We start from the raw sequence: 23,467 nt of genomic DNA on the forward strand, positions 1-23,467 counted from the left end.
ATGAATGAATGGTCTTTATTGTCATTACAGTTTTTCCCAATTGCTAAAACACAAAAGCCAATTCTCTAAACCAAATGACCAGTTCTCTAAACACATTTAATAAAACTAGCTCCCATTTGCCAAAACCATAAACACATTTCACATGAAGACACAATTCACAAAACACAATCCTCCTTTTCTCATAAATCTTTTTTTTTTTTAAATTTGTTTTTCAGATTTTTATCCCTTTTTCACCCAATTTGGTAGCCAATTTAACCCAACTTAGCATCCAATTATCCCCTGCCTATTGCATAGGATCCGCCGCACGACCCCGTGGCCGGCAGTCCCAGAGGAGGGCGCCAGGCAGACTAGGCTGACTGGCTCCTCGAGCCCAGTACCGTTATTCCGGCACCCAGGGGGCGGTGTTGCGCGACGGATCCTAGTCCAGAAATACTCCTATACCCCCCTCGGAAGCGGCTGGCCAATATGCCGCTTCCCGTGTGCCTCGGCCATATCTGGATCTGGCCTTTTCTCATAAATCTAAACACATTTTGTCTTGCTAAAACACAAGTTGCAAAAAACTCTGCTCAAAATGTCAAATTCTCAAATTAAAGCTCATGTGACGCAAAATGCTTGCCACAGTCAGCAACATTTTAACACAATGAACACACCTGGCTTCATTCATTAAACATAACGACTCAAAATTTAAGACACTTGTTGCAAATGATTGTGGTGTGTGTGTGTGTGTGTGGTATAGTTCCATAAATAAATAAAGAAACATCACACCCTGAACATTGTTTTCAGTGAGTATTGTTGTGTGTAATGGATCCTCTCTAGTGTTTGCATTGAGTTGTGATACAGTACAGTATTGTACATGTTACGGTACATGTGGGAATACGGTAACATTTTTCAAACCTTTATTTACGTAAAACTCGATAGGACAACAGTGCAACAACTTCGCGGCTGAACTTTAGTAAACATGACATCATATGCCATTTAAAGGGGGGAAATAGATATCTAAAAATGCATGACTATCATGCAAAATCAGCCTTACTGTAATGTAAAATATGTAATGTTAGATATAACGTTAGACAGGGAGCGCAGATTCATTTTTATGCATGACTATCATACATGTGGGAAAACTAGGGTTAGGGTTAGGTGCTAGGGTTACAGTAAGGTTAGGGTTAGGATTAGGGGTAGGGTTTGAGTTTGAGTTTTGAAGAGAGAAGGTGTGGTTTTGCTTATGTAGCTTTAGAAAAGTGTGTTGTGTTTAGAGTTTTGGGAAAATGGAGGAAAGTTTTGTGAAATGTGTTTTAGCAATTGAGAAAAACTGTAATACAGTACAGGTACCATACAATGAAATTTAGGAGGGGGGCTCCCCTGGTGCTTGGAAAAAGACTAAAAACACGAGGGCCAAGGGTAAAATAAAAAAGGGAAAAGAGCTGGTTTACATAAATAAAGGCTATGTACACTATCTACTATAATACTATACTATACAATAAAACACTGTGCTGTACTCTATGCTATAAATATCCTAACTTTTCCTATATCTGAACCTTATGTACACAAGGGTTGTCATATTGCACATAGTATTGTTGCACATTCATTTAAAGTATTAATGCATTTTAACATTGAGACATATATTTTGTATTGACTATAAAATAGTATTAATGCATTTAAACATTGAGACAAGAAGCTGTCTTCTGTACCCGCTCTCCCAATATCTCAAACTGTGACCCCCCTCCCCAAGAAAAAGTTTCAGGCACAGGATTTTTTCCCACTTTAAGCCCTGAGAGTGTGCAGGGACTTGAGGACACGCCGGTCTCTCGGGTACGCTTTCGTCAACTTCCAACAGCGAGCTGACGCCGAGCGCGCCTTGGACACCATGAACTTCGACGACGTCAACGGGAGACCCATGCGCATCATGTGGTGTCAGCGTGACCCCTCTAGAAGGAACAGTGGAGTCGGCAACATCTTAATCAAGAATTTAGCGAAGGCTTTCGACAGCAAGGACCTCTACGACACGTTCTCAGAGTTCGGGGACATCCTTTCCTGCAAGGTAGCGTCTGATGAGAACGGCTTCTCTAAACGCTTCGGCTTCGTCCAGTATAACACCCAGGAGGCCGCAGAGAGAGCTATCGAGAGACTCGACGGCACGTTGTTGAACGACCAAAAAGTGTTTGTCGGACACTGGAAGTCTCGCAAAGATCGAGAGTTCACTAACGTGTACGTCAAGAACTTTGGGGAGGATATGGACGACCGACGCCTGAAGGAGAGGTTTGAGAGATTCGGACCGGCCCTGAGCGTCCGGGTCATGACTGATGGCGCTGGTAGATCCGTGGGTTTTGGATTCGTCAACTTCGAGAGGCACGAGAACGCCAAGAGGGCCGTCGAGGAGATGAACGGCCAGGAGATAAACGGGAGGCGGGTCTATGTGGGCCGGGCCCAGAAGAGAGGAGAGCGCCAGGCTGTCCTGAAGAGCCAGTTTGAGCAACTGAACCAGGGCCACAGGACCACATACCAGGTGTGTGTTTATGAAGGAAAAAATGTGACAGCTGCTGGTGAAAAGTAGTCAAAGCAACCAGTAGGCAAAGTCTTTTTTTTTTTTTTTTTTTTACATATGCTTAAACTACAGATTGTACGCTTTCGAATGATGTGTCATACAATCACAATCCAGAGAAAAAGCTGTTTAAAGAGTTGGTTGTTTTTCACACCTTCACACAGCCAGCTAATGGGCGGTAACACAACCACTCCCCCTCTAGATTGACAGCTGTCAATATCTGTCAGTGTTAGTCACTGGGTGAGATAGCTACAGCTAACATTATTATGTGTATAAGAAAAAGAAGCTGATAGTCTCGGTAAACATTGCTGATGTATTTGAGGTATAAAAACATCTCACTAAACATGCTCTCTCTCTACCAGCAGGGTGTCAACCTGTACGTGAAGAACTTGCACGACCGCTTGGACGACGACCAACTGCACAAAGAGTTCTCCCGCTTCGGAACCATCACCAGCGCGAAGGTGATGATGACGGAAGAAGGACGCAGCAAGGGATTCGGCTTCGTGTGCTTCTCCTCCCCCGAGGCGGCCACCAAGGCCGTGACCGAGATGAACGGCCGCATCGTGGCCACCAAGCCCCTGTACGTGGCCCTGGCCCAGCGCAAGGAGGAGCGCCAGGCTCTCAGAACCAACCGGAACATGCCACAGAGGATGGCCAGCGTCTGCGCCGTTCCCGACCCAGACTTCCTACCTAACTTACCCTACCAGGTTGCTCCCCCACCTGGACTCTTCATGGCTTCTCACATTCCACAGACCCAGGACTGTGGAACCGCCCAATACTCCTCAGCTCAGCTGAGACCCACTCATCACCTGGCTACCCTCGAACCTGAGGCGAAACCTCAGCACTTCCAGAACACGCCCGACGACACCACCACGTCTCCATGGGCTACCGGGCCTCAGACCTTCGATGCTATGACCCCCGCCACACCTTCCCAGGTGCCCTGTAGGATGACGTCTCAGCACATAGGTCAGTTTATTTAGTGAAGTATCCCTGCGCATAGCAAGGTTCCCACGGGTTCTTGTGAGTTTGAGAAAAATAAATCAAGGTCTTAAAAGTTTTTTGAAAATAGACATGGGCCATTGAAAGTGCTTGAATTCCCCTCTCTCTCTCTCGCTAAAAATTAAATAATATATATTCAAAAATGTTTTACTCAGCTCGTCAACTAGCTCCGTCTCAAACTATGCCGTGTTGGGTCCTTGAATTTGAGGGAATCGAGTCTTGAAAGTCCTTGAAAGGTGCTTGAATGGGATGTTTCAGAAGGTGTGGGGACCCCTGACATAGAGACAAGAGCACTATCCAAACATTTGCCATAAATATCCCTTTGGTTATGCTTATCTTCCCCTCTCAGCTACCCAGGCCTTGAGAAAGCACCCTGCCGTTGCAGATGGTGATCCAGCTATGGCACGGCTGCACGCTGTGCCCCAGAACAAGTCCACAGCTGGTGTACACGACCGCCAGCAGCACACGGCTCCCCAGCTACAAGTCCCCGTGCAGCAGCCTGCTGTCCATGTTCAGGACCAGGACCAGGAGACACTGACTGCCTCCATACTGGCTACAGTTCCCCATGAGGACCAGAAGCAGATGATAGGCGAGTCTATTTGTCTGTTTCTATGGATCCCCATTAGCTGTTACAGTTACTGTAGAATTTCTACCTTCTGAAATGATGGCTATGACTGGTGTTATCAAGCGAAAATGTTCTTTATATACAAATCTGCTGACATACACTTGTGATCACTTTCAATTCAATAAAACAAGCTGTTAGATATTCACTTTCATATTCTGGACGGTACAATTTGCATTTCTCAAAAACAACAAACTGTCGACTTCTGTGAGACGTCTTGTTGCAAGGCATTCTGGAACCTGCAGTTCTGAAACCCATTCTTTAACTAATACAACAGAAATGTACTTCTTGTTTTTTTAACTACCTTAACGATAAATAATAACTCTTAACTGTCAATCAATCATGTAACATATTAATCAATCTCTTTTAACTGTCAATCAATCATGTAACATATTAATCAATCTCTTTTAACTGTCAATCAAACATGTAACGTATTAATCAGTCTCTTTTAACTGTCAATCAAACATGTAACGTATTAATCAATATCTTTTAACTGTCAATCAAACATGTAACATATTAATCAATCTCTTTTAACTGTCAATCGATCAGGTAACCTATAAAGTTACAACAGTTACTGTTACTGATATCTATTCTCCCCTCCCTCCAGGTGAGCATCTCTTCCCATCCATCCTCAGCATGCACCCCAGCATCGCCCCCAAGGTCACGGGCATGCTGCTGGAGATGGACAACCGTGATCTGCTGCGCCTGCTGGCGTCTCCTGAGGCGCTGCGCTACCAGGTGGATGAAGCGGTCGCTGCGCTGGAGGCCCACTGGGCTGAGGAGGCTGCACAGAAAATTGGCCACTTCCCAGAGTTCCAAGCGGCTAACGCATAAAAAAGGAGACCCGGACTATGAAACAATACCGATTCACCGATGGAATAAAATGTTAGCATTGAAAAAAAAACGATTACGAAATGAATAAATTATTTCATTAGGAAATTAAATTGATGGACTCGGCTGTGTCTAGAAAAGGGTAAACTGGACCTTGACGATAAAAGTAAAAACCCTGGTTGGACTAGATGAATGAATGGACTTTATTGTCATTGCTACAGTACAGGTACCAAACAACGAAATTTAGGAGGGGTGGCTCCCCTGGTGTTAGGAAAAGGGGGGAAAAAAAAAAAAACTTTTTAAAAAAATCACAAGAAGGGAAGGAGCTGGTTTACATAAATAAAGGCTATGTACACAATCCACTGTACTATACTGTACAGATAGACGACTAGGGTTGTCATATTGCACAATAGTAATGTTTCACGTTATTTAAAGTGTCACAGTTTGCAGGCTTGAAATGTACATGTTTGTGCCTCAGCACTACACCTGATTTTTTTTCAGTCCAGCAGCTGCCATACAATCCTTCCAGACTGTCCAGGGCCCAGAACTTAGGTCTTTGCTGTGTTTAGGGCCTGGACGGCCCTGTGGTAGAAGCTGTTCTTCAGTCTGTTAGTCTTAGCGGCCAGGGTCCTGAACCGCCTTTTCGAGGGCAGCCTGGTAAAGTGTACGTACCCAGGGTGGGTCGGGTCCCTGGAGATCTTGGAGGCCTTCCTGAGACAGCGTGTGTTGTACAGCTCTTCCAAAGAGGGGAGGGGGGCGCCGGTGATCTTCTGTGCTGTTCTCACGACTCTCTGTAGCGCAGATAGACCAACAACAAGGCCTCCTAAGTGGTAACTGGACTGCACTTATACAGCGCCTTTATCCAAAGTGCTTTACAACGGCCTCTCATTCACCCATTCACGCACACATTCACACACCAACGGCGGCAAGCTACCATGCAAGGTCGCCGGCCCGCTCACTCACTGTGAGCAATTTGGGGTTCAGTGTCTTGCCCAAGGACGCTTCGACATGTGCCCAGCCGGGGACTCGAACCGCCGATCTGCCAACCTTGCGATCATTAGTCGGCGGCTCTACCTCCTGACTCCTGGTGAATGAACTACTAAACCCCTCAAAAAAAGTTTGGAAACGTTATTTCAGTCGATTCTTGCTCCCCTTTAGTAATACTAATTGGTATTGTATTTTATATCGTTGGAAAGCCTGATTAGTCACCTTTACAACGAGGTACAACTTGTAAGGATCATGCATTCGTGGAATGAGTTACACAGCTAAAGGTGTGGGTAGCGGCCCAAAATGTTTTGCCAAAAACGACTAGATCATTAGACAGCTGTACTTTTATGGCCCGGCGATCAGCTATGCACCGCCAGGGAGTGTGTGAAGTGTGCGCTCCCACAGGCACCTGGAGACATATATATATATATATATATATATATATATATATATATATATATATATATATAACACTAGGCTCCAGAGATCTGGATATTCTTCAATTCCTCTGTGCAGGTTGAATGAGCTGTGTGTGTGTGTGTGTGTGTGTGTGTGTGTGTGTGTGTGTGTGTGTGTGTGTGTGTGTGTGTGTGTATCTGTGTGTGTGTGTGTGTGTGTGTGTATCTGTGTGTGTGTGTGTGTGTGTGTGTGTGTGTGTGTGTGTGTGTGTGTGTGTGTGTGTGTGTGACATTATAGACCTGAACAGATGAAACCATCAGCTGAAAGTCGTCCTCCCTCTTGTCTTCTGTCCTGTGTTTCCAGGTCAGTTTGTGAGCTTAGAATTATAAGGTTCTATCTCCGTTTAGAATGAGAAGGTTCTATCTCCGTTTAGAATGAGAAGGTTCTATCTCCGTTTAGAATGAGAAGGTTCTATCTCCGTTTAGAATGATAAGGTTCTATCTCCGTTTAGAATGATAAGGTTCTATCTCCGTTTAGAATGATAAGGTTCTATCTCCGTTTAGAGTAGTTCAGAGATATTGAGCGTCAAAGTTTGTACATTCCATTATGTTTTGTGAGATGGAACCTTTGTATTTTGTTCATTACTAACTCAAAAATTTCAACATTTTAAAAATAACACCACACAGGCATTAATAAACACCTAATGGATCAGATTATGTAAAAAACTCAATTTTGACAAAAATTGAGATAGAACCTTATAATTCTAACGTCACAAGTTAGCATAAAGGACATGTAGATAGAGAGAGGAGGACGCTGCTGCTTTAGATCATTGGGACCTGGACTGGCTGTTGATACACAGGATATATTGAGGTCCATGAGCTATAAATAACAAATAAATGGCCAAACGGACATTCTGAAAGTAAGTGAAATTATTGCGTCTATAACACAACAAAATGTGGAAAAGGCGCAGGGGTCAGAATACTTTTCGAAGCCACTGTATTTGTGGATAGGCTACGTTTAAGTGTAATTGTTCCAGTCGTTTATATTTTATTTTGTCGTTAAATCGTTTCCTTGATCGATATCGTTAACCTTTTTATGTTTCTAATTCGACTTGCTTAGCCTATTCTTGACTCACGCATTAACGCATTATTGTCTTAATCTTGATATTAAAAACCTTACGAAAAACACAATTCTACAAGTCTGATATATAGGACATGCAGGGAGACATTTCAAACCCCAACATCATGAAACAAACACGACAATGTCAATTAACCATCATATCTTCATTGAAGCATTAACCTGTCGTCGCCTGTGATTAAAAATATTGGTCCGGATGAGAAAAAAGGGATAGAAAACGGGTCTTCAGTAACTAAACAGTTGTTAATCAGTGTAGTTCAAGTTACATTTACCCGTTATAGTGCCTCCCACACAGGTGTATGCTCTCTAATACAATACCAAATTCAACCATCTGGTTAACTCTTTGTCTTTCTAATGTGTCTTTCTAACTTTTTTTTGTCTTTCTTCGTAAGAAATAACTTGCTTAGCCTGGCCTTTTAATATGAATACAATAAATACATTACATTACGAGACAAATAGCCTATTGTTTTAATGTTCCAAAACGATACAAGCTGGATATACTGTATAGCCAATTGACATTTCAAGACCCAATATCATGAAAAAACAAGCACAATCATCATATCAATTTACCATTTCAAATATCATAATTTAACTAAACTGCAAGTGAGGGGTATTACCTGTGGCCGCCTGCGATGAAAAATGTTTGAATGAAAAAGGAATGGAGCGCAGATGATACCAGCTTAAAGCAGGTATTACCAGCATAAAGCAGGTATTACCAGCATAAAGCAGGTATTACCTGGGCGGTTAGTGTTACGCTTATGCAGGTGGGTGTATTTCGGGAGTGGTATTTTCCCCATCTTTTCAGGATGAATGAATAAATGTATCCAAAAGCATCGGATAAATTCATGCATGGCAAAATACAGATAGGCCTATGTGAACAATATATAAATATGTTTAAATTCCAAGTGTTTTCCCTCAACTACAGCAGTCACTGCATCAGGAGCTTTACTGAAGTCTACTTGAGCAGGGTCAACTGCGAAAGATAAACGGAAGGATTTTAGGCCTACAGTATATTCTGACAATTGGCCAAAAGGTGCGTTCTCTTCTTTGCACCCTATTAAGATGTTTTAATGATATTAGTAGGCTATGTAAATACTAGGTAGTACTTCCATGTCAGTTGACTAGGTAACATGAAAATCAGATGCAAAGTAGGTTTTAAGAGGAAACACATTGTAAGAGGAAAGGCTTTTGATCCCACCATCTGACCGTTTACCATAAACTAAACAAACTAAACCAAGTATGAACTCTAAGGGCCTATATTTATGAAGATAGATATGGGTAAAAACTCGTGAGGTTGTAGATTCGTGCAGTACAAGGTGCAGTACAAATAAAAGTGCAAAGAGTGCAATGTCGGGAAGGCAGGCTCACCTCAGGTCAAAGGCCAGGGAGAAAGCGGCTCTGATGTGGAGGGGGAGACTATTCCAGAGCATAGGGGCGTCCTTAGAGAACTTGGGTCAAAAGTAATTTGAGCACTTTCAGCAACCCTGAAACTGAGAGAGCAGGGGGGGTGGACATGCAGTGAGTGATTGATTGCAGTGCTTCACCAATCACAAGACACAGTGGCGTAACGAGTCTGCACTGGGCCCTAATGCACTGGGCCCTAATGCAAGATGGCCAGAGTGGGCCCGAGGGAGCGTGATTTTTTCTGCAATTTTTTTTGCGCAATCCTGCTTACGACAAGTTTTCGTATTTGTCAAGTATTTTTTGCCAAAATAAATAATAGCCTCGTAAAGGGTGCACTTTCCATGAGAGAGAGAGAGAGAGAGAGAGAGAGAGAGAGAGAGGGGGGGGGGGGGTCATATAAATCCATCCTTATTGAACCTCTACTGAAACAATGATTAGTCCATAGTCCAGCCTGAATTACTGTTTGTTAGCATAACTGTTTGTATGGTAGCAAAGTTGTTCAAAGGGCAGAATTGTTCTGTCAGTTAATTTTGGATATCTACCTCACGTGGCTGCAATGCTATTCATATTGCTAAAACTACACTAGAAAAAAAAAAAAAAAATCCCACAAAACTAACTTTAATAAACCCCTGTTCGGTGCTTGATTGAGTTAACATTAGAACTAAGAGATGCAAAAATTGAATATATAAATCTGATATATCGGATTTATATTCACTGGAATAGTGAAAAGGAATAGGCCTAACTAAAGTGTTATATCTGTACATATATCTTTATGGCTTTTGCACTATTGCACTTGCATCTGTCTGGATGCCGAATGCGTTTCGTTGTCTCTGTACTTGTCCTCTGCGAATGACAATTAAATTTAATCTGAATCTGAATAAGGATGACTGAAACTCGGTCATGGAGAAGTGGATTTCTGTGTATTTGTCATTACTTCATCCCAGTGAATCTCACGACTGCGAGGAGTGGCTCAGAATGAACAATGTGTGGTAGACCAGCACTGACGGGAGGAGTTGTGGGACATGATTGGTTGGGGTAGATTAGATTAAATCAATTACGACAGTGGCTATGGGACCGGCAGATTATTCCGATCCTTGTATTGCAAACAAACAAACAAACAAAACAAAACAAAAAAAGGCCAAGCTACAAGTGAATGTAGCCAATTCATTTTCAGTAATTATGTTACGGATTTGATTTGGTCATTCTGTTGCTGCACACAACCTGAACGTAAAATCTCTGTTCAAGACTGTCCATACTCACAAGAGTGTTCCTGTTACGCAGGCTGCATTCTTTGCACCTAGTGAAGTGCATTGGGTGCACATTTTGTGAGAAATTACAATTGAATGCAAACAATCCAGTTCAGCCCCTTCTGGCACCTGAGGCTGCATGCCTGTGTGTCGCTACCTCAGAGGAGAAGGATGACACCTAGACACTGGGACAGTAAATACAATGGGGAGCAGGTACACACACACACACACAGTACAATAATGAATCTCATATATCTCACTGGTGGCCTGCTCCTCTCCTCACCCGCCTCAAGGCGTGAGTAGCCGAGTACCTGCAGGGGAGACTCAGCACCATGAACAGCGCCCATTCCAGCCCCTGGGCATTGGAGATGCAGGGAAACCCCACAGCTATGCACAGCTGCCCTGCATCTCCCAATGGACCTATCGCTAAGCCACACTCCTTTTGAAAACTCGGACAAACAAACAACGCTTCACTGACAGTGACAGACTGACCGACCGTGACTGAATGACATTCAATGACTTACAATGGCGGGAGTTGGCACATTTCTGATTTCTGATTTACCACAGCAAGTAATAGACGTGTTTTTTTTTTTTTTTAAGATGACAAGAATATTTAGTCCTCACAGGAGGAGGCACATAAAGAAAGCAGGAGACAGCAACAGAGGAAGTGAGCGGCTGAGCCAGACGCACGCACGCACGCTGCGGTGAGAGCAGGACTAAAGGCCGATTTAAGCTTCTGCGTCGAATTTACGCGCGTAGCCTGCGTAGACTACGTAAGGGGTCTCGCACTTTACACTTCTGCGTAGTTCGCTCTGCAATTACACCGTCACATCGCTAGGTGGCCGTGTGTTTTCTATGCCCCTGTGCTGTGCCTCTTCCGGTTAGGAACTCAACGGAGCTCAAAGCTCAAAGCGGCATAATAGCGATCTTTTTGTTGTTATGCTTGTTGTGAATAAAAGTTCTATGATGCATTGAAATGACATTAAACTAAGATAATACGATGGTTATCATAATTTTTCAAATCTTTATTAATAAGTAATTACAGAAAATGTAAATGACATTTCTGTCATGGCTTCCGCATTTTGGGCGACGAGAGAGTCGGAATCTTGTCGGAATCATGTGCTACCAAGCGGACCAATCACAGAGCTTATGGTTGCGTAGAAACTGACGTGTTCTTAAATTTTTGGAGATGTGCACGTCAACCCTCTCCGTAGGCAACGCAAGGCCACGCGGGACTACGCAAGGCTACAGCGTCGATTTTACGCAGAAGTTTAAATGGGCCTTAACTACGGCACTGTATCCATGTTTAATGTTATTAAGTGTTCTGCTCTGCTGCCAGACCGAGGGCCAGTGACGGTGGGAGAGACCCCCGGCAGCACAGGAGACAGACCCAGCAGAGACGGGGTCAGACATTAGCCACCGGGCCACCCCGGGCTAGACGCCAACCTGATGGCGTAGAGATCCTAGAGGAGGAATCTTTGTTGGCTCATGCTTCCCCCCCCCCCCCCTCCCCCCCCTCCTGAGTTTGAGTAATGGCGAGAACCCCTAAGTTGGCTTTATTCCCCTTGTTCTTTTTTCTCTTTAATTAAATCCCTAAGTGGCTAACGGCCCCTCCTGTTTTGTGTCGTCTCTGGCTCATGTGCTTTTCCCTGGTCTTTTTATTCAAAAAGGCCTTTGACTGTTGAACCCGTGTTCATTCTTGTGATTTATTAAAACATTTAAAATGTTTACTATGTTTTCAACTTATTAGGTTTTTAGGTTGTTTTGTTTTGAACTCATTATGTAGTTTTTCTCTCTGTAGCACTGAGATTCTTTTGAATGAAAAGTGCAATACAAATAAAATGCATTATTATTATTATTATTATTTACAGTTTTTCTCTATCGCTTTAACACTAACATCGGAGTCTCAAACACAATGACCAAGACCTGAAACTGGTGTATTTTATCTCACACCAATTTTTCACAATGACAAACACATTTCTTGCTTGTCACTCATTTTGCAGCTCTAAACCACACAGGTAACAAAACACTAAATACAATTCTCTAACGTGCTATACATGCCATATAGGTGAAAAATCCATTACATCAGCCCTATAACACCGGTTTTACCTGATGGTGTACCCATCATGGCTGTAAATCAACCCATACTTATTGATTGATTGATTGAGAATGTTTATTTTGGTCCCCTATACAATTCACAATACAGATATAAGAAGATGTGCATAGTCACAATTTATAACACCAGGACCAAAAAGGTGTAGGCTGAAGCCGTGGCTTATTGCGCCTACCCTTGTTACATGTATGCATGTCCCCCCATGAATGCATAATCAAAACATTGAAACTTTTATAAACAAAAATGTCACTTACGCATGTCAACAAAAAGTTCAAAAAAAATACCAAACAAAAACTATATTTAAACCTCTGTTTTATACTTGTTAATCATCTTATTTTAAAATATTTTTAAAAATCCTTTTAATGTACTACACATTTTCATTTCCTTTTCAAAAGTATTCCATAAATTAACTCCTTTAACTGTTATCCATCTTTGTTTTGCATTTGTTCTAATCTTTGTTTTCATAAACATACATATTCCTCTGAGTTCATAATTACTCTGTCTAACTTGAAATAGTCTCTGGATACAGTCTGGAAGCATCTTATTTTTTACTTTATACATTACTTTATACATTACCATTTTGAAGTCCACCAATTCTTTAAATTTGAGATCATAGGTGTTTATGAATAATTTGTTAGTTGGTTCTTGATAGGCAGCTCTGTTTATAATTCGTATATCTCTTTTCTGTAGTAAATACATTGGATTTGTGATTGTTTTGTATGTGTTTCCCCACACTTCCACACAGTAGGTTATGTATGGAACTATTAGAGAACGGTACAATATGTGTAATGAATTTGGATTAAGTATGTCTTTCGTTTTATGCAGTATTGCAATAGACTTTGATATTTTAGTCTTTAAGTAGTTTATGTGTGTTTTCCAACATAGTTTGTGGTCTATAACAACTCCCCAAAATTTGTTTTCATAAACTCTTTCAATTTCAACATTATCTATCTTGATTTGTACTTGACTATGAATTTTTCGATTTCCAAATATCATAAGTTTAGTTTTTTCTAAGTTCAATGACAACTTGTTTGTGTCAAACCATCGTTTTATAGTTTTTAGTTCCGTTTCCACTGTATCCAGAAGCTGCTCCAAATATTTGCCAGAACAAAATAAATGTGTATCATCTGCAAACAGAACAAAATTTAACAACTTGGACACATTGCAAATATCATTGATGTATAAAATAAACAGCTTTGGACCCAGCACTGAACCATGTGGGACCCCACATGTGACCCTTAGCAGTTCAGATTTATCATTGTTTATTTGTACATACTGGTGTCTATTATCAAGATAGTTTCTAATCCATAAATTTGCTATCCCTCTAATTCCATATCTATCAAGTTTTCTTATTAATAATCTATGATCAATAGTATCAAATGCTTTCTTTAGATCTATGAATATCCCTACAGTATAATCTTTACTTTCAATTTTTGTGGATATTTTTTCTTATAGTACAGTACCTGGAGGGCTTGGCAATCACTTCATGTAAGCATGATTCATTTGAGGCATTCATTGATGCATTCGAAATTCCAACGCTTCTTGTCTAGCAACTACCGTATATGTCCTATGAGGGCTGTAAGCAAATCCCTCTATGCTTTCACTCCATACAGTTCTACAGCACCATTCTGCCAGTGTCTGCTGCTGCAAGACCTGTCCCAGGGGAGCATGTCACACACCACACAATGATGAATGGCATAATGTCTCACTGGTGGCTGCATCGTGTAGTCCCAACAATGGATCTGCCTAGTGAAGGATTTCATATGTCTCACTGGTGGCTGTATCGTGTAGTCCCAACAATGGATCTGCCTAGTGAAGGATTTTGCGAAAGGCAAGTCAAGGCAAGGCAAGTTTATTTGTATAGTACATTTCATACAAAGGGCAATTCAAAGTGCTTTACATACATTATTTAAAAATACAGCAAGAAGAGCATAGTAAGAAAATAAAAATTACAATGAATAAAAGCAAATAGAAGAAGTAAATAGAAAAAGACAATAGTTAATGGAAAAAAGACATTGATAGAAGTGTTTGTGTTTAATCATAACTGGTGCAAAACATGAATGTTTTTAGCTTAGATTTAAATATTTTAAGGGTTTGGGCCTTTAATTGATTAATCAGCTGTGCACTGTGTGTTCCAACGGTTTACCGCACAGCTGATTAATCAATTAAACCAATAGAGTGAGACAGGATATGTTCATACCAGTTGCCTTTCAGGAAGTAGTGAGATCGTGCACCTAGCCTATTGTTAGGGGTGACAGCGTCTGATTAATAGGTCCCCATCTCGGCCATTTTGAAACCTCGCAATCGAGCCAAACAAGTCTTGTTGTGAAAAAATGTGTTTTCCGGTTTTTGGCATAGGACGACAAACGAAGCGATGAAGAACCCACTCGATATCATATCCAACAGTTTTACATTCACTAAATACCTACATTTAGTTAGCAAAGTCGGGTGGGGGGTATTATTCGTTTTAGTGTGACAGTGTGTGTAGCCACGCCCACCCCAGCTGTATGTAAGGATCCACCTGCGTTTGTTTACAAGTTTACAAGATGGATGCTGAACCTCTCGCTAACGCTATCAACTGCATTTCAAAAGCAGGCAGAAATATCGACAGTGGGCAATTAATGAACTCCTTCATATTGGACTATACATAACGGGAACTCCGAACTCTGAATCTGACGATGACAGATGACAACGGAATGTCAGACATTGATCTCCACATCAGTTCACTATTCTTGGGACAGTCGTCTGCACAGAACTTCTGCTGTGTTCTTGGGTACGTTTTAGTGAGTTACATGTGTTGTTTACTAGGATTTTGTGTTGTTTACTTAGGATAGAAACAGTTATTTGTTGTTTTGTGAGTAAGGTAGCATCAGCCCCGTTGTTAGCATCAGTTATCAGACCACCTCCCACCATCACTAATGAGATGGTGGGAGGAAGAAATACGTTGTCAAAGATAAAACATAATGAATAAATACATTTGTTGCAGACCTACTAAACATGCAACATAGTGTAATATGTGTCATGCACCATTTTAGTGTGTTTGTGTGTGTGTACCAGCTAGCCAAACAAGTGTTAGCTTGTTAGCTAGCTAGCTAGCTTTGTTAGAGATGTAATAGATTATAGAAAAGTAAATGCTTTTGTAATGAACGCTAATGTTATGTGGAATCAAAAATAATGATTCATTCATTGATATGTCGATTTGCTGTAGAATAATACTGTGAATTGAAATGATTTCACTAGCCTACTCCTTACAGTACAACAATAGTACACTGAGTCTATGGAAAACCTATACTAGAGAAGAGTCCACACCTCTGACCTGAAATGTGTGTTACAGAATGAGGAGGTGAGAGGTTCTGAGAGATGACACCTTGATGAGTCACCAGCACTTCAGGTATTTGTCATTGTCATTGTATGCAATTCTATTTTATGAAGATAGTAGTAGGCTATTTTGTAAAAGTGGTGTTGGTCACAGTGGGCAATCATTTGAAATGTACTGTCTTCTTTTTTTATTACAGCTTTGATGCCCAGATGGGATGGGAAGGAACTACACCGAAGTCCCACTAGATGCTTTATGGACTATAATGATAAATGCATACACACAGACACAACATTATTATTTTTTACCATTCTATTATTGTGTTGCTCAATTGTATCTTGCCAAATTTTTTCCATTGCCATGAATTTTACTGTTGTACTTGTAATGGGACGTAATAAACTTTTGGCACACATGGCAATAAAATGATGATGAATCATGAATCTTGAATTATTATTATTATTATTATTATTTAGCTATTTAAACATGTCAGCCCTGCAATTTTGCTTCCTGAGGGTTAGCTGACAACCCCACTGACAGATGCCAGGTAGGTAATGACAGGTAGTGTAATGGGGGAGTGGTTGTCTTGAGGGTGTGGTTGTCTTGAGGGAGTGATTAGGGTGGAGTTAACCAGCTATTGTTCCCACTCATTACCTCTGTGAAAAACGTCTCTGAAGAAGTTTGAGGCTAGATATCTCAGTACGGTGGTTCAGGGGGTATCACCATTAAACTATCCATGACTTCTTCAACTTGTTTCAGATGTCAATGTATGACACATCATTTTAAAGCTTACAATCTACCCTTTCATAATCTGGAAAAAACAGAAAAAAGATTTTGCCCTAGTTGAGGACTTTTTAACCATGCCCTGTCACAGGGGAGTCTTGACTGACGACTGATGCCTCCTACTGACGAAATGGAGTATTATGATCCGGGACTAATTACTAATGGTTGTCACCTGTTGTATGTTCATATGTGGCTATTTAGGTGTGTCCCATTTCCCTGTTCCCTTGTCAGTCGATCACTCGTGTTATGTGTTTGAGAACCCTTGGAAGCCTTTAACCTTCCTCTTCTGTTTGTTTCATTTTCCAACTGTGCTACTTTCGGTCAAAATTGACCTGTGTGTTTTGCACAGTGATATCTCTAGAACCCCTTATCCAATGTTGATGGTTGACATCTCATTTGAACAGTCAAAGCAAGTAGAATCAAGGGGTGGCAGACATAATGACACCAGGGGTTAATTTCATATTATAATTTTGCAGCAAGTTCAAAGATAGTGTTTACTGTACATTACTGTATATTATTTAAAAAAATGCCTGCCATGTAGGCTGTGTGTACTGGAGATGGAAATGATTTAGTTAGTGTTGTAGCTGAGATTCTTCCCGTTCCATTGTTGTATGGGATGTATTGATTTATAGATTTTTCTATTTTATTATTACCCATTAATTTCCTATGGCGGTCAATTCTGCCCGGAAACATCATAGGTGTGACACGGTTCAATAAATCCCCCAAAATGCAATGCAATTCAATGCAATCAAGTGTATATGCTCAGGGGCCTAGGGTGGAGGATAACATAAGGTCTTGAGGCAATGGGATGAAAAACACAATATTTATGATTACAAACAAAGTCATTCGGTCAGATTTGACCGTCAACAGAAGAGGAAGGTTAAGAATACTGGCTGTTCATGTATTACACTTACATTGTATTATAAAACGTACGGGAAGCCAATTCAAGATCCTCCTGATCACCTTTAAGGCCCTCCATGGCCAACTGGGTTGCCATGGCATGGCACCCTCCTATATCTCAGATCTTTTAATACAATACATTGCGCCTAGGTCTCTTAGATCGTCTGACCAACGGCTTTTAATTGTCCCACGGTCCAGGCTCAAAACAAAGGGGGGCCGTGCTTTTACTGTTGTAGCTCCAACATTATGGAATCGCCTCCCCCTCACTGTCAGGTTAACTGGGTCTGTACCACTTTTTAAAAAACGTTTAAAACCCCACTTATATAGGATGGCATTTTTATAAGTTGTTTTCTCTTTTTACTTCTGATATTTGCATTGATTTGATAATTTGATCATTTGATCATTTGTTTTATTGCTTGTGTGAAATGCTTGTTTACTTTTTAAATGAATTACGCTGGCTGTTTATTTGCTGTGTTATGCAATATTCTACCAAATGTACTGTGAAGCACTTTGTGACTGCTGTCTTAATAAGTGCTATACAAATAAATTAAAGTAAAGTATGTATCAGGTACCTTTGACGTTTTCTTTAGTCATTGTATTTACACTTGGAGCCTGATTGCTCAACTTTTTTTGTCGTCTGCAGCAAATATTAGTTCAGTTATTAGTTGCCCACCTTGCCGAGCCTTACTGCTCCACCTTTATTTTACTCACGCCCCATCTCCTTACTTTGAACTACACCCCACCTGAATCCAACACACATGTACTCTTTGAACTTTAATAGTATCGTAACAGTATATGTAAACTTTTTTTTTTGTGATGGCTGGCAAAAAGTTTGATAACATTGTCCATGTCAATCGACTTAGGTCTTTTAGCTTCAATGCTGAGAACACCCAGGTTGTTGTCTGCTGTCTGTCGTCATCGTGAGTAATAAGTAGTCAGTATTACAACTTGTTCCATGTAAATACTAGGCCCTCATAATGTTGTGTAAGACTGAAAGATAATATGTCACAATATACCGTGAGGTCCAGGTGGGGCAGGATGTGCATGTGCATTCAACTTCTACGCAAGGAAAATAACTCAGCTTTTATTAGTGGAGACTGTGATCAATATAAAACTGCCAAATATTAACTCAGGTCTGCAATCAGGAAAGCCAAATCAAATTATGCCACAAAACTGGAACAGCAGATTGCATCAAGCGACACTAGAACAATCTGGAAAAAAATAAAATCCATGACCAACTACAACAAAAGTCCCCCCCCTACATCTGACATTAACACTGACCTCCCGGACAAACTCAATGAGTTCTATGGGAGGTTTGAACAGTCCCCAATTCCACCCTACTCCCCCCCCGACCCCCCCCCCACCCCCCCCATTTCACATCCAGGAGGCAGAGGTGAGGGCCGTGTTCCGTAAAACGAACAAAAGGAAAGCAGCAGGCCCAGACAGGATCAGTTCTGCTGTCCTGAATGTCTGTGCTGAACAACTGGCTCCAATCTTCACAATAATTTTCAACACCTCCCTCCGCCAATGCACAGTTCCTCTGTGCTTCAAAGACTCCATCATAATCCCTGTACCAAAATCAACCAAGATCTCCAGCCTCAACGACTACAGGCAAATCGCTCTGACATCTGTGGCCATGAAGGCGTATGAGCGCATCGTCCTCTCCTACCTAAAAACCCACACCACCCCCCTGATGGACACTTATCAATTTGCCTATCGTGCCAACAGATCTGTTGAGGATGCTGTCAATCTAGCCCTCCATCACACACTACATCTGGAATCACCCAACACCTACGCCCGCATCCTATTCATTGACTTTAGCTCAGCCTTCAATACAATAGACCCGGTCAATCTCTTCAACAAACTGGTGGTCATGAACATTGACCCCTGCATCTGCCACTGGATACGGAGCTTCCTGTGGAAAAGACGACAGTGGGTCAAGATGAACAGCCTTTCATCTCGACCCCTGACCCTCAGCACAGGCGCCCCCCAGGGCTGCGTCCTCTCACCCTGGCTCTTCTCCCTCTACACCAGGGGTCCCCAAACTCCGGCCCGCGGGCCGGACACGGCCCACCCCCACACTTGGACTGGCCCTTTGAACAACGTCAATTTTCTACAGGCGTTGCACTCGGTGGATTTCTGTCATTTCTGACTGCAATAGCGGCACTGCGCTGACGTGGTGGCGGGGGCGCTGTTTCGCAAATAAGTTATCTTTAGTTTTTGCTAGTAATAGCTGATAGTTGATGTTGACTGCTCAAGGAGAATACATATTTGAAAGTACAGAATGCCTGAGAGCCTTATATTGCATTATATTACATTATATTTTGATCATCTGGTGCCTGAATATTGTGTTTTCCTTTGCATAAATAATGACATTTCCACCATAAATTGATGCAGAAAGGTCACAAATTGGTGCATATCAATTCACCAGAATGGTAGAAATTAAGTGTTTGATGCTCGTTTAAGGACCCCCAGACAGCCCTGCTTCATGGGTCCCCCCGTGTATGATGAGGGTCCTCCCTCATGTATCAGACTGTAAAACTGATTATATTTCATTGACATATCACTATAGGTATAAATTCCATCCAAATTCAACTGTTTAGACTTTGTTTGCATCCACCAGTGCTCTCCTGCGCGCAATTGCTTTGCGCAACCGCCTCCATTTCACTCCGTTCCATATTATTTTATGTTAGAGACCGACCCAGGCCCCCCATCACAGAAAGGAAAAATGATGTGGCCCTCACAGAAAAAAGTTTGGGGACCCCTGCTCTACACCAACCACCTGCTATCTCTCCACAGCTCAGTCACCTTTATGAAATATGCGGATGACACTACCATAATCGGACTCATAACAAATAATAATGAAGACCATTACCGCGAGCAGATAGCCCAAGCAGTCACTTGGTGCCTCAACAACAACCTCCAGCTCAACTCATCAAAAACACAAGAAATCATCGTAGACTTCAGGCACAGCCCCCCCCCCCAAAAAAAACATCAACATCCTTGGAGAACCCATAACCATAACGGACTCCTTCAAATTCCTTGGCACTCACATCAGCAACTCCCTCAAATGGAACACCAACACAGACTTCATCACAAAAAAAGCCCACCAACGACTATTCTTTCTTAGACAGCTCAAAAAATTCAAAGTAAAACAAAAACTCCTCCTTCAGTTCTACACCGCCATCATTGAGAGCATACTCACCTCATCTATCACAGTTTGGTACGGCAGCTCGGACAGTAAATCAAAAAGGAAACTACAGCAAATAGTAAGGAAATCATCCAAGATCATCGGCACCCCTCTCCCATCAGTTGAATCACTGTATCTCAAACGCACCACAAATAGAGCACATAAAATTATCTCTGACCCCTCCCACCCTAGGTGGTGGGCCGAACGCGTTTATCGCGAAGTTTATCTTTTTCCATCTACAGAGTAAACGATCTCTTACATACGATATTAAGTAATTCTCTAAGATCTGGGCCGGTTTCAGAGACAAGGCTTAGGCCTAGTCCTGGACTAAATCACACTTTCAATGTAAAATCTCCATTGAAGATGTTTTTTAGTCTAGGATTAGGCTTAAGCCTTGTCTGTGAAACCGGCCCATAACAATTTGTTGGCAGCTGTATTTATGTCGGAGATTTTCACAAACTTATTTTTTAATCGTCTGTCTGCTCAGGGACATCGCTGGTCGCTCTAGTTGATAAACCAATCAGAATTCGAGTACGGCTTCATTAGGACCCCGAAATGTAAACACTGGCTGGATGTTAACCCTAGCATCTGCGGGAAAATAACAAGATGTGATGAATGATGGAGTGTTGTTGCATTTAACAAACCCAACAGACAATATTATAGCATTTTCAGATGCAAGTTGCACCAAATTTGTACATTGTTCTCTACAGTGGGTGAATCTTCACACTGCAGAAAGCCAAATTGCAGGAAGGGCTGTAAAAAAATATAGCCTAGTAGTAGACAGTTACATTCCAGATGTGCCAGCTAATATTGGCTACCATAGGCATAGACAATGCTATGCAGTATGCCAACATACGAAACATTGAAAGAGCCCGCAAGAGAAGGGAAAAATCAGTACAGGAGACTGCAGGTGTGTTTTATAGCAATATAAGTTATTTATAAGAACAATATTATATAAACAAGCTAAGATTAATATGACATGATATGACATGAACATTATTAACAATATGATATAAACAAGCTAAGATATGACATGAACATTATTAACAATATGATATAAACAAGCTAAGATATGACATGAACAAGATATGAACAAGGCATCAATGGGTCAGGGTCAGCCCTGTCAGGTCAGGTCCAGAAGATGTGCAGTGCAGTCTAGGGCTGAGCATCTGGGGTTACCTGGGGAAACAGATTAGGAGAGTTGTAAATAAACTAGGCTATAACTTTGGAAGCATTACTATTACAATGCATAGAGTATCATATGTCTCTCTCTCTCTCTCTCTCTCTCTCTCTCTCTCTCTCTCTCTCTCTCTCTCTCTCTCTCTCTCTCTCTCTCTCGCTCTCTCTCTCTCCCTTCCCTCCCCCCCCCCCCCCTTACAATGTAGTAGAAGCAGAAGGTCAAACTGAAAATGATACACCACCAAAGCCTAGACTTCTCCGCTCAAAGACTACCACTACGTTCAGCCTAAATAAAAAACCACATGTTCTTCCCGCCCAGTGCATAATATGCAGACGGGACAAATATTTCACACTTCACCACAGCCGGAAGAGAGTCAAGGAGAATCTTCAACTGTGTGAAACACTGACAGCTGGTAAGCTGCTTGCTGCAGCAAAGGCACGTGAAGATGAAAATCTGCTCATCCAAATAGGCGGCGGGATGGATCTTGTTGCCTCAGAGGCAATGTACCATTTCCGATGTTACCGCAACTACACACAATTTATGTACCTAAAGAAAAATGTGACACCACATGTAGTCCAAGATGAAGTTGCCACAGCTGGATCATCATCATCATCATCATCATCATCATCATCAGATGAAGACAGCACAAACAACGACACAAAAACTGAAACAGATGACACAAATCAGACAAGACTGTTGTTCCATGCAGCCATGACACTGAAAGATGTGATAGTGGATGCATGCAAAAGAAACCCCAAACTCACCTGGCCACCAACAGCACAACAACAGACTCTGTCAGCTGCCTCAAATCTCAAATAAGGTCTTCAATTTCATGGCCTGGACCACAGGCATGTCAACCGATCCCTCTACTGATGACAAAAGAGTGAATACAAGTGAAGAGGCGACTCAGAAGGTTATATCTACTTGCCAGGATGTCATGAACCTAACAATGAAAGGGAGATGGCTCATGCCCAAACATTGTTCGTTAGCCATGGCCGTTAGACACATGACAGGATCAGCTCAGCTGATCAGTGTATTGAATGGTCTTGGTCATTGTTCCTCAAATTCTCTGGTGTTAGAACACGACACAGCTTTAGCACAGCTACAGTTACAAAGAGGTGTCACATACATCCCTCAAAACATCCAAGTAAAGCTGCAAGCAACTCTGGTTTGGGACAATAATGATTTTGGAGAGGAAACACTATCTGGCAAGGGGACTACACACAACACTAATGGCATAATTATTTAAAAAATGATTCCATGTGTTGCACCTACCCCTACTCCTGATCATCAGTATCTACTTAAAACAAGGAAGAGGTCTCTTGATCCACCCCCGACTAATCTTGAGACGTACACCAGAGGAAAGCGGAGAGGCCCACAACTTTTTGGAAAAGAAGTTAATCTAGATTTAGATAACCACATGCTTACCAGGAAAGCAGCACAAACCTTAGACAGTGCCTACTTCTTAATGAAGACTGCAGTCCATGGCAAAGTCCTTCCTGGATGGACTGGTTTTAACACACTCATTCACGGAGGTCCAGTTCCAACACCAACAAACACTGGGTACCTTCCAGTGATTGATGCAAGTCCTACAGAACTGGGAACTGTAGAAACCATCCTTAAGAGGTCGACAGAAATTGCAGACAAATTAGAACTTCAGGAGACAGCTCTAGTCTTTGACCAAGCCATCTATGCTAAAGCTCAAGAGATACGATGGAGTAGTGAAAGATACAAGGAAAGGCTTACAGTTAGAATGGGGGAGTTTCACACATGTATGGCATTTCTGTCCTGTATCGGCAAACGTTTTGGAGATGCTGGCTTAC

The sequence above is a fragment of the Nansenia antarctica genome (assembly GCF_963989245.1).
Source record: "Nansenia antarctica genome assembly, chromosome: 15".
NCBI lineage: Eukaryota > Metazoa > Chordata > Actinopteri > Argentiniformes > Microstomatidae > Nansenia > Nansenia antarctica.